A 12,492-nucleotide genomic window follows, 5' to 3' on the forward strand; every position below is an offset into this window, starting at 1 on the left:
ACACACTAAGAGCTGCATGGTGCTTCTTTATTTTTGCATTACTGAAAGCGACAATCATTATTGATCAAGTAATGGCTTATTTCGGAATGGGAGTCCAGTTCATTCTACCAGGTAAGCTAAACAGACAAAACCCTCAGCTGTGGGTGGCCTTCGCAGAACTACAGTTTGCTGTGGCTGAAGGATCGCTCTGAATGTGCTTTCCACATGAAGAACATGTGAACGAGCTGGACAAGAATTGATGATACAAATCAGTACTAGGTTCTTGCTGCCTTGACACAAGGTGCCAGCCAGAGCACCCTAATGGTGCTGGCAAACACCTTGTGTTACCACAGCTGAATTGAGAGGGAGGTCTCTTTGCCCAGGACGCCTTTCCCGTGTCCTGTTCTTCAGCCCGACGCTGCTCCTCTTCTCACCGTCTCTTGCCTTGCCGTTCCACAGCAGGCCTCTTCTTCCTTCTGTGCCAGCTGCTGCCAACCAAGGAGGACACAGTTAGGCCACAGTAGTGCCAATTCCTGCCCCCGCCTGAGGGAAATAGGGATCCCTAGAGCCCCACAGGGAGCTCCCCAGGGGCACCACCCGACCAGCTACCCGCCTGCAGACACCCCCAGCTCGGCAAAGTCTTCCCTTTTCAGCTTGACTCACCCAAGCAGCACACAGAAGACTTCCGGTCGGGACCAGAGACGGGCGCCAAGGCGGGCGCCCGGGGCAAACGGAGCTGGGAACGCAAAGTAGCCGCCAGAGAGGCTGCACGACCCTGCTTACAGGGGGCTGGAGCCTCTGCTGGCATTGCAAAGTGCAAAGCGCCCAGGATGCCAGGGCACTGGCCGGGCCCTGACTCACAGGGCAGCCCTGGTCCCAAAGACCCACGGAGGCTCCTTCTCTCCGCTTCAGGGGCAACTCCACCCACACCCCGCTAACGGGGTGGGCACCCCACACAGGCTGCCAACTGACCGCAAAGGCACTCAGACCCCCAACACCGCTTACAGGTGGGTCGACACCCAGGGAGTTGAGAGCTTGGCCTGGCCCCGCAGCTACAGGAAGATGACTCAGCAGCCAGGCAGTGGAGCTTGATGGCCAAAGCCTGGGGGGGCTGTGGCCCCAGCCCCGAAGACAGGGTAGGGTGGGGTAGGGGGAACACACTAAACTAAGCCCTGCACGCTCCCTGGTCCCATACCTCTGAAAGGCCCGGGCCAGGTCTACCCCGCCCCGATTACAGGGGAGGTCCCTCCTTGAACCTCCCGCTGGACACTGGCAACACGGCACTGCCTACAGGGCGGTGGCACTCGGCCCGGAACTCCCAAAAAGCCCCACGGGGAGCCACAGGCTCTGCCCTGCGCCCGACTTACAGGCCAGCCTCCTGGCTGCAGCACAACACCACCGCTTCAGGAGCCCACGGATTGACATCAACCCTCTAAGGGCCAGGGAAGGTTTGTTCCTGTTAGCTGCTAAAGCAGCCTCCCCAGCCCTGCTTACAGGGACCTCAGGCTGCTCCTGGGGACAGACAGGGACAGAAGGGGACAGAGGGCTCCACAACTCTTCACACAGGCCTCGAGTACAGGGCTGTTAAACTGACAGGCTGCCATGAAGGCAGAGACCCAGGCCCTGAACTACAGGTGGGTCACCTTGCCACAACACGACTAAGTGGCTTTGCTGTGTCCTTCGAATAAAAGGAAGGGCAAGCCGAGCTCCCACCCCACTCGAGGCCTCCAAGGAGACTGACCTGTTTACTGCCCAGAGCCCCTCTTTCCCTCCTGGGAAGCCTAAGCTAAGCTGCAGCATTTTCAAAGGGACCTAAAGGACAAGCAGACTCAGGCACACGGAGACAAGAGGGGCCACACACACAGCCCTTCCCAGGAGAGGGAGCAAGCTCTGGGCAGCCACTGGTGGGGCAGCCATCCTTACCCCAGAGCAGGAGAGCAGAGTGTCAGACTTGGCCCCGCCGGGGGTGCATGGAGGCAGAGGGGCCTTCACAGGTGGCCAAGGGGCAAATGTTGTGACACGCCCCGAGTACAGGGGGTCACGCTGGCCAGGCCGCCAGCAGCCAAGAAACTGCCGGGGCTGTTTAAAGGGCCCTCCCCTGCTTACAGGGTGGGGCTGGGGTCCAGGCTGCTCCGTTTCCTCCAGAGGCATGGAGACGTCAGCTCACACCCTACTTACAGAGTGGGCAGTCTCAGGCAGCCAAAGGAGCAAGGCGGCAAAAGGCCAACAACAGCAAAAGCAAAGACCAAGCCCTGCTTACAGGGAGGTCGCCCAGCACAAAGCCAGTCAAGGCACCCTAACGGTGCTGGCAAAGATGTTATGATACCACGGCCAAATTGAGAGGAAGGGCTCTTTGCCCAGAGCGCCTATCTCATGTCCTGTTCTTCACCCCCACGCTGCTCCTCTTCTCACCGCCTCTTGCCTCGCTGCCTCTTCCCTCTTGCCTCGCTGCTCCACAGCGGGCCTCTTCTTCCTTCTGTGCCAGATGCTGCCAAGGAAGCAGGAGAGAGTTAGGCCTCAGCAGCGCCAATTGCTCCCCACCTGAGGGAAAGAGGGATCCCTACAGCCCCGCAGGGAGCTCCCCAAGGGCACCACCCAGCCAGCTACCCGCCCGCAGACACCCTCAGCTCGGCAAAGTGTTCCCACTTCAGCGTGACTCACCCATGCGGCACACAGCAGACTTCCGGTGGGGACTAGAGACGGGCACCGAGGCGGGCAAACTGGGCAAATGGAGCTGGGCATGCAAAGCAGCGGCCAGAGAGGCTGCACGACCCTGCTTACAGGAGGTTGGAGCCCCAGCTGGCATTGCAAAACGCCCGGGATGCCAAGGGCAAAGACCAAGCCCTGCTTACAGGAAGGTCGCCCAGCACAAAGCTAGCCAGGGCACCCTAACGGTGCTGGCAAACGCCTTGTGTTACCACAGCCAAATTGAGAGGGAGGTCTCTTTGCCCAGGGCGCCTTTCCCGTGTCCTGTTCTCCAGCCCAACGCTGCTCCTCTTCCTGCCGTCTCTTGCCTCGCAGTTTCACAGCAGGCCTCCTCTTCCTTCTGTGCCAGCTGCTGCCAAGGAAGGCGGACACAGTTAGCCCTCAGTAGCGCCAATTCCTCCCTGCCCTAGGGAAAGAGGGAGCATTCCCCCTAAATCAGTAATTTATCTTTTCTGTTCAAAATATAATTTCTCTCCTTGTATTATCTCAGCTTTTATTTTCAATATTTTCACCCTCTGCTCTACAGATTTTCTTTGCAATTCCAGGCATAATGTTCCCTCTGCTGACCCCAAGCCACCTTATTTTTTCCCATCCAAAACATAACCTTTTTCCCCTCCATCTTTCCTGAGCCCTTCCTTGCCATGTCATTGCTCTCCATCCTAAATAAGCTCTGATTTGCTCTCTAAAATCTTCATTTTGGTCCCCTACACATTCCCTTTGCCTTTCACTTCAGCATCTTGTCTCATAGGTATTTACCTTAGGTCTTTCCTCCCATATGTCTCTTTTATGTCCTCTTGTTTACCTTAGGTTTTCCAACTGAAAGTTTCACCTTCTCTCCTATAGATTACCTCAGTTTTCCCCTCTGTATCAGCTCTGCCCCTGCCTAATTACCTCAGCTTTTCCCTCCAAAATCTTCTGGTTTATCCCTTGCAAAAACAAAAAAACTTCCCTCCAAAATATCACCTTTGTGTCCTCTTATTTATGTCAGGTTTTCCTGCAGTTTTGTTTCTTCCCCAGAGATCTGCTCAGCTTTTTCCTCCAAAATGTCACTTCTCTGTTCCTATAGCTCTCAGTTTTCCCTCCAAAACATTTGTTCTATGTAAAAAAAAAAAAAAACCAACAAAAAAAACCCCAAAACACAATAAAAAAAAGTTTTAAGCTATATAGGACAGTACCTCAGATTTTAATAAAACAGAAATTGCCCCCGAGTTGATTCACCTCCCGCCGGATCAAGCTTCCCTTGCACCCTCACAGATCCCGCAAAAACCCCCGAGGTGTCTGCCCAGTCTTCTTGCAGCCCCAGCTCTGCCCTAGGACAACCCTCCAAGACCACCAAATTCAGCGGGGCTGCAGGCTGCGCTTCAGCCCTCCCCTCCGGCACAGCCGGGATCTCTGTCCTTTCCCATTCCCGCTCCCACAGCTCTTGAGGAGCGTGGGGCGGAGGCAGAGGCGCGTGCCGCCCCTTCTGGCGGGAAGAGCGGAGCGGCGGCGCCGGGACCCTCAGGGCGCTCACAGCACCCCCAGCACTGTGACGCTCAGATGCCTCCGCCACCCCTGAGATTATTCAAAACAGTATAGATGTGCATACGTTCTAAGGTATATGTGAAAGTACCTCAGGTATTTATTTAAAACCTCCCCTTTAAGTTGCTTCAGCTCTGCCCCCATCCAAGCTCACTCTGTTCCCCCTCACGCACCTCAGCCGTTTTCCCTCACGAATCCGCCAGAAGCCTCGAGGTGCCTGCCCAGCTCTCTAACAGCCCCAGCTCTGCCCCCGCACGACTTCAAGAGCCACCCTCGCAGCCCACCCCGTTCAGCGGGGCTTCAGCCCACCCTCCCCGCCACAGCCAGGCATCTCCGGCCGTTCCAATTCCCGCACGGACACCGCCTGAGGAGCCCGCGGCAAGGGAGGGAGCGGCGCGCGACGGCCTCCGTGCCGCGGCAGGGCGGGAAGGCAGCCGCGCCGGGACCCTCAGGGCGCTCACAGCCCCCGCCCCCACCGCAACGCCTGGTGTGGCGCTCAGAGACATCCCCCCACTCCCCGCCACCATTGATGTTCTTCTATTAAAAAACAACACAAATATGTGCACCTTCAAAGCCATGGATGAGAACACCTCGAGATATTTACTGAAAAATTTCCCCTTTTCAGTTGCTTCAGCTCTCCCCCGATCAAGGTCCCACTCACGCACCTCGGCGTTCCCCTCACGAATCCGCCGAAACCCCAGCGGCGCCTGCCCAGCTCTCTATCAGCCACAACTCTGTCCCCGCACGACTTCGAGAACCACTCTCGCAGCCCACCCAATTTACCGGCACCTCAGCCTCGGATTCAGCCTTCCCGCCAGAGCCGACCAGCATCTGTCCCTTTGAATTTCCTCAGGGACGCCCTGGGGGCGGGGCGGGGCGGAGAGGTAAGCGGCGCGTGCCGCCCCTTGAGGGGGAGGTGAGACAGCCCCGCCCAGCACCTCCGCCCCTCACACAGTCCTCCGCCTCCCCGGTGTAACGCTCAGACCCTTCAGCCACCCCTAGTGTTCATTCTATTGATTATGTCTATGGCAATGTATGTTTTAAGCTACATAGGAGAGTACCTCAGATTTTAATTTAAAAGAAAGTCCCTCTAAGCCTCTTCGGGGCTCCCCTGATCAAGCTCTCCCTGTTCCTTCTCACGCACCTGGGCTCTCTCCCTCACGGATCCGCCAAACCCTCTCTGAGGCGCCGCCAGATCTCTAAGCGCCAGAGCTGCGCCACAGATGCCCTTCAAGAGCGACTTTCGAAGCCCACCGAGTTCAGCGGCGCCTCAGGATGGGGTTAGTCCCCGCCAGAGCCGGGCGCCTCTGGCCGTTCCAATTCCCGCGCCGACGCCCTGTGAGGAGACCGGGACGAGTGCCGGCCCCTCGGGGCGCGGAGGAGGTGAGGCGCTGCCTCCAAGCACTCAAGGGACTCCTTCCGCCGCCCCTGGTGTGACCCTCACAGACCCTTCAGCAACCCCTGCTGCTCTCTCTATTAAACAGTTCTACATCTATGCATGTTCTAAGCTACATAAGAGAGTACCTCAGAATTAAAAAAAAAAAAAAAAAAAAGGCTTCTCTAAGCCGCTTCAGGTCCCCCCTACTCAAGCTCTCCCTGCTCCCTCTCACACCCGTGGCCAGGCTCTTCCCGCACGGCTCCGCCAGATCCCTGTGAGCTACCTGACAGATCTTGATTGAAGAAAAGAAGGAAAAGCCCAACAAACAGGAACCAGGACTTCCATCCCCTGTATAGATAACCTTTGACATTCTGTGAAATATGGCCATCCCCTGTCATCTTTAGATAGATAACCTTTGTATAGACAGGAGGAAACAGGGTTGCCTGTGTAAACCTCAAATAACCTTTGACATTCTGTGAAATATGGCCATCCCCTGTCATCTTTAGATAGATAACCTTTGTATAGACAGGAGGAAACAGGGTTGCCTGTGTAAACCTCAAATAACCTTTGACATTCTGTGAAATATGGCCATCCCCTGTCATCTTTAGATAGATAACCTTTTGTATAGACAGGAGGGAACAGGGTTGCCTGTGTAAACCTCAACATCCCTCTGTTATTTTAACATTGATATATTTCCGAATAAGATAAGAAACATGGACTATATAAGTTTGTACTGAAATCTCTTTCAACACACAGGTCTTTTGGAGAGATCCTACCTGTGTCCAGCGCTGTAATAAAAGCATAATACAAGAAACTTACTGAGTTTCATGTCCTTCTCTAAATCATTTTGGCGACCGCGGCAGGACAACTCTGTTTGGCTGCGGGACCTGTTGAGGAACAGGACCTCTCAGGGCGCCCCCGAGAGATTCTCGAGTAGAGCTCCTCTACTCACCAGATCACCGCAGGAACAGACAAGACTGCTGACGGAGAGAAGGTATGCTTTTATTAAAAGAGGAGGGGTCGTATCCGTAAGTCGCAGAGGGACGCCCTGCGCGGGAGAGGAGCATTTATTGCCACCCCTAGGGAAAAGAGCTCTTAGGTTGGACCAGGGGGGTCCAAAGGGACTTAAAATATTGTTTATATTTTAAGTATACAGGTTGGAACCAGGGGGGTTCCTAAAGGGACTTAAAATATTGTTTATATTTTAAGTGTACCAGTTGGAACCAGGGGGGTTCCTAAAGGACTTAAAGTATTATGAACACTGTTTATAATTTGAGTGTGTGGTTGAGTGTGTGTAACTGAGACGTAGAAAATCTACGAAGCGAGAGGGAGTCCCAATCTGCGGTTCCGTTTCTCCGCGAGGAGGACGGCCAGAGAGGGACAAAGCGAATGAGCGAATGGAAGTGTGGCCAATAATTGTATGTTTGGGACCGGTCATTTTGTCATAATTGTATTTGTTGTGTGTTGTAAAAAGCCAGTACTGTGCTGTATTGTGTAGAATGGGGGGCAGACAAAGCAGTGAGATCCCAAAACATACCCCACTTGGTTGTATACTTGCCCACTGGGATGAAATTGGAGGCACTCCAGGAGGGTCGACAAAACAACAGACCCTAATTAAATTTTGTACCCGGTGGTGGCCATTATATAAGTTAGGTGATGGAGAAAAATGGCCTGTAAATGGGAGCCTAGAGTATAACACTTTATTGCAATTGATGTTGTTTTTAAGAGGAAAACAAAAATGGGAAGAGTCAATATATGCTGACATGTTTTTCTATCTCCGAGAACATCCTGATCTTCAAAGGGACTGTGGTATAAGAGCTCCCTCAGATCCACTAGTTTTGGCCCTTGAGAAGGAAAATAAGGCTAAGAACAAGAGGCAGGCACATTTGAAAAGGTGTTGTTCTGCATGTAGCATAGGGCAGAGATGCCTTAAACTTGAGGACCCGAAAGACCTGCCTGAGTTTTATCACCCCCCAGGAAAACTGCAAGGGGTAGTGACAGCAGGTCCAGGAGATAACACAGAGGGTCCTGGTAACAGCAGTGATTCTGATAGTGACACTGGAGTTAGCTCCACAACCCAGGCTCTGGGAAGCCCAGTGGCAAGAAGGACCCGAAGACAACAAGTAACTGCCCTGGCTTCCCAGCTACCCATTCAGGCCCCTCTGCGACAAGCAGTAGGGCCAGAGGGTGACCCAGTCTGGATTAAGGTACCTTTTACAAGCCAGGATTTGGATAGCTGGAGGAAAAAGGCTAAAAATTATCGTAATGACCCTACTGGGACAGCTACTCATTTTCGATTTATGATCAGGCAGCATAACCCAGACTGGGATGATATCCAGTTATTACTGGAACAAATGACTGAAACAGAAAAACAATTAATTGAAAGACACGGATTAGAAATAGCAACAGAAAGAATACAAACTCGGGGAGGGGGAGCGAATATAGGGGATGTATTTCCACTCCAAAATCCGGGATGGAATACAAATGATGCCCTGCAAAGAACTAGACTGGAAGAGTACAGGGAATTTATAGCCAGGGGAATGGAAAAAGCCATCCCGAAAACAATTAACTGGTCTGTATTATACTCAGTCAGACAAGGGCCTGGTGAATCACCCTCAGAATTCCTAGATAAGCTGAGGGAGGTCATGAGGAAAAAAAAAACCTCTCTTGACCCTGGGTCAGAAGTAGGTACACAACAACTGGTATCATTATTTATTGGGCAATCTGCTGGTGATATCAGAAAGAAGTTGCAAAAATTGCCAGCTCCACAGGGAAGGGATTTGGAGGCACTTTTGGATGTAGCATGGAGGGTATTCTCTAACAGGGAAGAAGAGAATAGAAGAAAAGAAAAAAGGATGTTGGTGGCAGCGTTGCAGGAAAATAGGGAAACTAAAGGGCCTACCAGGGCACGGTTGGAAAAGGATCAATGTGCAATCTGTAGGAAGAAGGGACATTGGAAAAGAGAATGTCCAGAAAGGAAAAAGAAAAATAGGGTACAGGCACAGCTGGAAGAGGTTGATTAGGGGGGACCGGAGGGAATTACCCTGGCAGACCCTCTGGTTGTAATAAGGCTAGGGGAAAAGGAAAAGAAATTGGAGTTTCTGGTTGATACAGGAGCAACCTTTTCAGTCTTAAATGAAGCTTTGCTACCTTTGGATGAGAGCTATGTTTCTGTGGTAGGGGCTACAGGTCAAACTGAGAAGGCATATTTTTTTTAAACCTCTTAAATATAAATATGGTAAAATCTGGGGCTTACATAAGTTTTTATATATGCCAAATGCCCCAAAGTCATTACTAGGAAGGGACTTGTTAGAAGCATTGGGAGCTGAAATTAAATTTAATAAGGGGAAGGTAGAATTTAGGGTAAGGGAGGAACAGTTAATTGAGGTTTTAAGTCTTGCACTAATGAGCCCTCAACGAGATGAAAACAAAATAATAGAAAGTATAAAAGATCAGGTATATCCTGGAGTTTGGGACACTGAGCATCCTGGAAGGGCCAAAAATGCTTTACCGATAACAATAGATCTTAAACCTGGAGCCCAACCAATCAGGATAAAGCAATATCCTTTAAGGAGAAAAGATAGGGAAGGAATTTTGCCCATTATAGAAAAATTCATAAAATATGGGCTGTTAACAGAATGTGAATCATCATACAACACCCCAATTTTGCCCGTGAAGAAACCCACAGGAGGGTATCGGCTAGTGCAGGATCTAAGGGCCATAAATAAAATTACGAGGGACATTCATCCGGTAGTAGCAAACCCATACACTCTCTTAACTCGATTAAGGACAGAGTTAGAATGGTTTACCGTCCTGGACTTAAAAGATGCTTTTTTCTGCCTACCTCTGGCCCCTGAAAGTCAGTCACTGTTTGCTTTTGAATGGGAGAATCCAGAAACTAACAGAAAATGCCAACTGACCTGGACAGTGTTGCCCCAAGGATTTAAAAACAGCCCCACTCTTTTTGGAAATCAACTGGCAAAAGAATTGGAGAAGTGGGATCGGCCAGAAGGAGATGGAGTCCTACTACAGTATGTAGATGATATCTTGATAGCAACTCGAACCACAGAAGAATGTGAAAAGTGGACTGTGAGTATGTTAAATTTTCTGGGACTTAATGGGTATCGAGTCTCCCCACAAAAGGCCCAAATAGTACAGCAGCAAGTAACTTACTTGGGATATGAACTGACTGCGGGACAACGAGTACTGGGCCCTGAAAGGAAGGAAGCCATATGCTCCATTCCACTTCCCAACACAGTAAAAGAACTCCGAACCTTCTTGGGAATGACAGGCTGGTGTAGGCTGTGGATTTATAATTACGGCCTGTTTGTCAAACCTCTTTTATGAGGAAGGCTGACAGGGCTCTGCAATGGAACGGAGAAGCTAAACAAGCCTTCCACACTTTAAAAAGGGAACTGATGAGGGCACCAGCACTAGGCCTACCTGATGTCACTAAACCCTTTTTGTTATATTCCCATGAAAGTCAGGGAATAGCACTTGGGGTCCTCGCACAAACTTTAGGACCCTATCGAAGAGCAGTGGCATACCTCTCTAAACAACTGGATGAGGTAAGCAAAGGATGGCCAGGATGCCTGAGGGCTGTGGCTGCAGTTGCAGTCAACATTCAGGAGTCCCGCAAGTTCACAATGGGACAGAAGATCACAGTCCTGGTATCACATACAGTCTCTGCTGTGCTGGAAGCCAAAGGGGGACACTGGTTGTCTCCACAACGATTCCTTAAATACCAGGCTATATTAGTGGAGCAGGATGATGTGGAGATCAAAGTCACTAATGTTGTCAATCCAGCCTCTTTCCTCCAGGGAAGTAATGGAGAATCAGTAATCCATGATGTTTGGAAACAATCGAGGCCACTTACTCCAGCAGACCTGACCTGAAGGAAGAACCCCTGGAGATGGCAGATCATAACTGGTATACTGATGGAAGCAGTTTTGTGATCCAGGGAGAAAGAAAGGCTGGGTATGCTATAACTACAGAAGAAGAGGTGATTGAGGCAGAAGCACTACCAGGTAACACTTCTGCCCAAAAGGCGGAAATAATTGCTCTGACTAGAGCCTTGGAGCTCTCTCAAGGAAAAAGGGCAAACATATGGACAGACTCCAAGTATGCCTTTGGAGTAGTGCATGCCCATGGAGCCATCTGGAAGGAGAGAGGACTATTGTCAACCCAAGGAAAAGGCATTAAGCATGCAGAAGAAATATTGAGGTTATTGGAAGCAGTACAGAAACCAAGCAAAGTGGCTATAATGCACTGCAGAGCACACCAAAAGGGAAACAGTGGTCAAGAAAGAGGTAACCGGTTGGCAGACAAAACGGCTAAAACAGTAGCCAGGGAGGGGAAAGAGGTGGCAGAATTTGTTTTGGTCCCAGATGGTAAACTGACAATTGAGCAAAAGGAACCAGAGCCTGTGTATAACACAGAAGATCAGAAATTAATTAAGGATCTTTTAGGGACTAGGATAGAGAAAGGATGGGCTAGGACACCGGATGGGAAATTAGTCATACCTAGTAACCTCCTTTGGGCATTTGTTCAGATGGAACATGGAAAAACTCACTGGGGAGCTGAAGCTCTGTATCGAAAATTGGTTCAGGAGTGCATAGCACGAAAATTGTACACAACTGTAGAGCAGGTAACTCGACAATGTGAAGTATGTCTTAGGGCCAACCCCAAGGTGGCGAAAGAAGTCAAGCTTGGACAGATTAGTAGAGGAAATTATCCAGGACAACAGTGGCAAATTGATTTCACTGAACTTCCAAGAAAGGGGGGATATAGATATCTTTTGGTACTTACTGACACCTTCTCTGGTTGGCCAGAAGCATTTCCCTGTCGCACAAACAAAGCTCGGGAGGTTACCAAAATAATGTTACAAGAAATAATACCCCGGTTTGGGGTGCCTGCTACTATTTCCTCAGATAGAGGATCACATTTTGTGGCCAAGGTAGTACAACAAATAAGTAAAATCTTAGGAATTGATTGGCAACTCCACACTCCTTACAATCCACGCTCAAGTGGACAGGTGGAGAAAATGAACCATTTAATTAAGAATCAGATAATAAAAATTGGACAGGAGGCAAAACTCCCTTGGCCGCAAGCATTACCAATTGCCCTGCTGCGAATTCGAACTAAGCAAAGGACTAAGGAGAGGTTAAGTCCATTTGAAATTCTATTTGGAAGACCCTATGTGGTGGGAACAATGAATCCTTCTGAACCAGGGCAGTTCAGAGAAGAAATGTTGAATAGGTATGTTCAACAGATTTATAAGAATTTAAACATGATTAACAAACAAGTGATTGGAACCAATGTGAGGGGACTAGACAAACCAGTTCATGATGTAGAACCTGGAGATTATGTCTATGTTAGATCTCTTTCAGAAAATCCCCTGGAACCCAAGTGGACAGGACCATATCAAGTGTTGCTGATATCCTTCACAGCTATCAAAATCAGAGAGCAAGCTGCTTGGATACATCACACGCGAGTAAAGAAGGCAAAAGGCAGCCCTTGGAAAGCAGAAGAGCTGGGAGATTTGAAGTTGAGAATAACTCGTCAATAATGTTTACTTATCTGCTGTTACTTAAAATAGTAATAGTGGTAGCGTGGGATAATAATTTGTATGTACAAGTAATGAGAAATATAACTTTAGGGTTTAAGCTAGAGTCATGTTGGTTATGTACTACTCTCCCAACTGATCAATTAGAAGTGCCACTTTATGGAATACCTCATAAGAATTGGACATTTGAAGTTAAAGTAGGGAAAGATTTTTCAGATCTTACATGCCAATACGGAATGGGGAACGGAGAAAAGGGACCTAAATATGAACTTTTACCTTGGGATGAGAAACAAGAAATTAAAGCATATGCAAGATGTACTGACAGAAATATTACCAGATTCCC

Source organism: Indicator indicator, chromosome 6 (genome assembly GCF_027791375.1).
Source record: "Indicator indicator isolate 239-I01 chromosome 6, UM_Iind_1.1, whole genome shotgun sequence".
In the NCBI taxonomy this organism is placed as follows: domain Eukaryota; kingdom Metazoa; phylum Chordata; class Aves; order Piciformes; family Indicatoridae; genus Indicator; species Indicator indicator.